A 5961-nucleotide genomic window follows, 5' to 3' on the forward strand; every position below is an offset into this window, starting at 1 on the left:
AACCTGTTCTGACACATAAACTTATTTATGTCTCTCGCGGTTACACCGCCATTACATCTCTCTCGCGGTTACACCGCCATTACATCTCTCTCGCTCTCGCGGTTACACCGCCATTTCATCTCTCTCGAGGTTACACCACCATTTCATCTCTCTCGCGGTTACACCGCCAGTTCATCTCTCTCGCGGTTACACCGCCATTTCATCTAATAGATACTTCAATTATATTTCAACACCTTAACCGGATTTGAAGTCCGGTCAACCTTGTCCGGTCAACACTTAAAATTATTTCTAACATATTCGTCCGGATAACAAATCCGGATAATACACCGCCCAAAGCTTAACCGGTTTAACACTTGGAAATATTCTAATTTCTATCCGGATAAGAGTCCGGACAATACATTGCCCAATGTTTGACCGGTTTAAAATAATCCGGTCAATACACCGCCCAACCCTTGACCGGTTTAAACGAGATCCGGTCACCTCTTGTTCGGTTTAGGGAAAACTCCGGACAATACTTGACTGGTTTAAAATAAACTGGATGAAACTGTCCGGATATCAATCCGGTCATCACATGGACGGCTTAAGGAAATATCCGCACAATATGAACTATAAACCATAAATAACCAGTTCTAATAACTAATGAATTGTATGCAAACAGCTATACTCAAAGCTTTAATACACTCACCTTTTGAAATTGAATATCCAAGCTTTTGAATCCTCTTCTTGCAATCCGTCTGATTCTCAAAGAAAGCTTTCTAAATAGAGTGTGTGTGTCAAAACTTTCATCTACTCCACTTTCCATATATAGAGTATTGAGGAGGGGTGGTGGGCGGCACAACCAGCCGACCTCCCCCTTTTTTTCTTTTTAAATTAATTCTCAAGTTATTCATATAAACATAACACACACATACACACACACACATATATATATATATATATATTTGTTCCAAAAATCTTAAATGTAAACTTGAAACCCGAATATTACATATATAGTCTTATCCGGTCTTTGTGTGTATTGTGATTCTAAGTGCATTTGATTGATATACGTTCAACTCATTAATCATATTGTGTGTGAATCCGATCATCTGTTTGGCTGTATTGCTTGATATCCGATGACTTCATTACCCATATTTGAATGTGAATTTGATTAACTGTTTGATTGTTATCCGTATATTGCTTTGTTAATCGAATTACTTGTTATCCAGATTAAGTGTTGACTTTCTTGATAACCTTGTTGACCGGATTGCTTGTTGACCGGATTGCTTTGTTGACCAGATTGTGCTTTGACCATATGGTGTGTTGACCGTATTGATTGTTGACTATTATTGTTGACCGTATTAACTATTTGACCGTATTTGATCTTTTATTGATTTTTGATAAGTTTTCAAGTGTTCGCAAATCAAATCCGGAGGACACTTTGTCCATATTCCTCTTAGTCTTGACCATATCTTTGTTGTCCAGACTATCAATCCAGATAGACTTGTCCGGATTCCCAATCTGGATAGCTAAGTGTTGAGATTTTTTTAAGCTAAAGAAATTTGTGTGTGAATTTTTGAATATTGTTGAAAATTAATTATTAATCCAAATCTTGCACTACAGAGATCCTATTTCTCAAATCAAAGAAAAATCAGTTCCAAAGAAGCTATGGCAATTGGAACCGACACCAAGCCACTAGTTCTATTTAGAGATGATTACAATCAATGGAGAGACCGATTCTTGAACTTTATTGAAAGACAGAAGGAAGGTGATTTAATAATGGAATATTTGTAGGAAGGACCAACTGTGTTCTGGAGGGAAACTCCTGCTATTCCTGAACAAAATAGACCGACTTAACTTGTGATAAAAGAGAAGTCTAGGTACAGTCCTACTAAAAACGAGAGAGCACAAGCAGATGTATTATGTAAATCTTACATGATTCAAGCACTTACAAATGATATTTCAAACTTTAAAGGAATGTCTTACACACGCGCCTATACTTGCTCTACCTAAGGGTAACAAAGACTTTATAGTATATAGTGACGCATCTCGACGATGTGTCTTGATGCAGCGAGGCAAGGTGATTGCATATGCTTCTCGCCAATTGAAAGATTATGAGAAGAACTATCCTACTCATGACCTTGAATTAGCACCGGTGATAATTGCTTTGAGGCTTTGGCAAAACTATCTCTATGGTACGAAGTTTCAACTTTATACTAACCACAAGACCTTAAAGTATTAATTTGATCAACAGGCCTTGAACATGCGTCAACAACATGCTATGGAACTCATGAAAGATTATGACTGTGAGATACTATATCATCCGGGTAAAGCCAATGTAGTGGCAGATGCTCTGAGTAGGAAGATGTGTTTTGGACTTCTATGCTCTATCACTCACACGTCGATTAAATATAATCTATTTGATGATATTCGGAAATGGCAGATTGAGGCTTTGAAGCCTAAGAATGTCAAAGTAGAACGAATGGTAGGATACATTGATTCTCTCTCTGAAGATGGATGTGGCTTGAAGGTCTTTAAGACCCGAATCTGGGTCCCTAAACTTGGCGGCATGCGAGATATTGTTTTAGCGGAAGCACATAAGTCGCGATTATCAATACACCCAGGGAGTACCAAAATGTACCAAGATCTTCATTTAGATTACTGGTGGCCTGGGATGAAGACTGATAGTGGACGTTATGTTGAGAAATGTACCACATGATTAAAAGTAAAGGCTGAACACTAGAAACCGTGTGGTAGTTTACAGCCTCCTGAGGTACTGATGTGGAAATGGGAGGAATTAACGATGGATCTGGTTACTAAACTACCGAAGACCCAACTACAACATGACAGTATTTGGGTTATAGTTGATCGATTGACCAAATCTGCATTGTTCTTACCTGTTCGTGAGTCTTACTTTATGGATCGATGGGCACGGTTGTACATTGATGAAGTTGTCTCGCGACACGGTGTACCAGTGAAGATATTCTCTGATCACGACTCTCGATTCACTTCTAATTTTTGGACTAGATTTCAACGAGAGTTGGGAACACGTCATGCGTTTAGTACGGCCTATGATCCTCATACCGATGGTCAATCAGAACGAACCATTCAAACTCTCGAGTATATGCTACGTGCATGTGTCTTAGAATTTGGCGGTAGCTGGCATACTCACCTACCCTTGGTTGAGTTTTCTTACAACAATAGCTACCACTCGACAATTGGAATGGCTCCCTATGAGGCTTTATACGGACGTAAGTGTCGTACACCGTTGTGTTGGCGATAGACGGGAGAGAAAGTTTTAGTTGGTCCCGAACTCATTCAGATAACTCATGACAAGATTTAGATTATTCGCGAAAGAACGAAAGCTGCCCAAGATCATCAAAAGTCTTATGCAGATCGTCGCAAAAGGCCAATCGAGTTCTCGGTGGGTGATATGGTAATGGTGAAAGTTTCTCCTTGGCGAGGCGTGCTTCGATTCTGAAAACAAGGTAAGATAGGTCCACGATTTATTGGCCCGTTCAAAGTATTGGAGCGTATTGAAAAACAAGCTTATCGACTAAAGTTACCAGAGGAACTTACGGGCATACACGATATGTTTCATGTCGGGTACTTACGTAAATGCTTGAGTAAAGATAAAGAGACATTGAAGAACCAGAATCAATTCTGAGCGAGAGAAAAGTGAAACTATGTAATAAGGATGTAGACTTGGTATTGATCAAGTGGAAACACCATCGGGGACCAAATTGGACGTGGGAGCGTAAAGATGAGATGAAGGCGAAATACCCTTCTTTATTTCCACAACAGTGATTTTAGGGACGAAATCCACAAAAGGAGGAGGTATTTGTAACATCCAATTTCTAGTATGCCCAATTATTTTTTTAGTATATTTAATTATTGGGTTAAAGAGAACTTATGATTTAGTGGGAGTTTAGGTCTGAAGTTTTAGAATTATATTTCTTAAGAATATATTAGAGGATTTGGAAAATATCACGTCAAATAGATACGTAAAACAGATTTTTTTGGGAGATCTTTTCTGGAATATTTTTGTTGGATGTTATAGATTATCTCTTTATGAACGTTTAGGCGAAAACCTCATAGAATACGGAGGTCCGAGCGAAAAGTTATGAATAATTTAAGTGTTGATGGTCAAAATGGGTWCCTAGCCGGGCCAACCCGGCCCAACTCGAGTTTTAGCATTATAAATTGGAGTTTTGGCCCATTTTTCCTGTCATTTAAGTCCAAAACTCACACACACACTAGAGGTGCAATTTTCACACACATAGGCTTGATTCAACTCAAATCAAAGAGGAACTACAAGATCTTTGAAGGATTTGATCATCAAGTAAGGTATAATCTATTTTTGCACTTGTTTTTGGTTGAYRTTYTTGTTATRTGRATTGCATGTTGAGTTAGAGTTAGGGTTTCATATGGGTTTGATCTTAAGTGTATAAAATGAGTTCATTTTAGTGTTTATGGCATGAAATGGTCATTAGATTCAAGAGATTATCAAGATTTATGCAAGTTCATCAAATGAACTTTGACTTGATTAAGTAAATGATTTGGGAGATAATATAAATGATAAAATAAAGGTTGGATTTTGGTTGTTTATGTCAAATATGTTATATTAAGTTCAGATTCAGAAGTTGGAATAATTTAGAATCGAAATGGTTTGAGAAAAATGTTTGAAAATGAGAATGTTGACTTAAGAATGCATTGAAAGTGTGCAGACTTTGAAAAACTGTATAAAATCATAGAAAAAATCCAAATGAGGTGAGACCAATTTCCTTAGTTAGATAATTGAGTCTAGTTTATTTCTTATTTTATGATCAATGCATGAATTCGAGCTTAAAATGGGCTAAACAGTTCTTCATGCAGTAGCTATACATTGAAATCTAAGTAAAATGTTCAAATAGGATATGTGTATATCATGAGTTTCTTATATTGATTGCTTATGAGATTTTGTACATGTACTCCAAGGGGTAATTAAGATATATTTTGATACTTTGGAAGCAATCTAAGTGTGGTAGATTGGACTTGCTTTGTGAGCTCAATTCAGAGCGTTTCGGTATTATACGGTTGTCTGGTGAGTTATATAGTTAATTGTTACATATGGATTTGAACATATATATTTTCATATGAATGTTTTTGCTCTTGAATGGAGTCACACGATCTTGATTTGTCTTTGATTTCGTCTCTTGAGTTAATTCCATATTACTATCTCGGTACATCGGTTTGCTTTCCAGATCTGGACTCGTTGTTTTGTTCCTTGAATTGTACGCCATAGTACGGGTACTACTTCATGTGGTATGCCGGAAGTTTATGGCGAAGTCAAGATCTCGGGTTGGATGGGTGAGACTTTCTACGGTTGTGAATACTCATTGCTCGAAGAGGAGGAAGAGCAATGGGTAGGGAACCTTGGCACATACCAGGTAGAGGAAGGCGGGCAATGCGAGGTTTCAGGATTTCTCTAACATTGCAGTACCATTAACAAAATTGACTTGGAAAAATGTTAAGTTTCAGTGGAAAGAAGATCAACAAAAGGAGTTTCATTATTGAAAGATAATCTGTGCAGCGCTCCAGTTCTGTCTTTGCCAGAAGGATCAGAAGATTTCATGGTCTACAGTGATGCTTTGAAGCTGGGTTTGGGTTGTGTTCTGATACAGAGGGAGAAAGTAATTACTTATGCATCTAGATAGCTGATGGATCATGAGAAACAATATCCAACACATGACATGGAGCTTGCAGCCGTAGTTTTTGCTTTGAAGATTTGGAGACATTACTTGTTGGGGACTAAGTGTCAGATCTTTACAGATCATAAAGGTCTCCAACATTTATTCAAACAAAAGGAGTTAAACATGCGGCAACGATGATGGATAGAATTGGTTAATGATTATGATTGTGAAATTCTTTACCATCTGGAAAAAGCTAATGTGGTAGCAGATGCTCTGAGTAGAAAGGAAAAGAGTGGTATGATTAGGGTTGTAG

The sequence above is a fragment of the Cynara cardunculus genome, unplaced genomic scaffold (assembly GCF_001531365.2).
Source record: "Cynara cardunculus var. scolymus isolate 2C unplaced genomic scaffold, CcrdV1 Un_Scaffold_911, whole genome shotgun sequence".
In the NCBI taxonomy this organism is placed as follows: domain Eukaryota; kingdom Viridiplantae; phylum Streptophyta; class Magnoliopsida; order Asterales; family Asteraceae; genus Cynara; species Cynara cardunculus.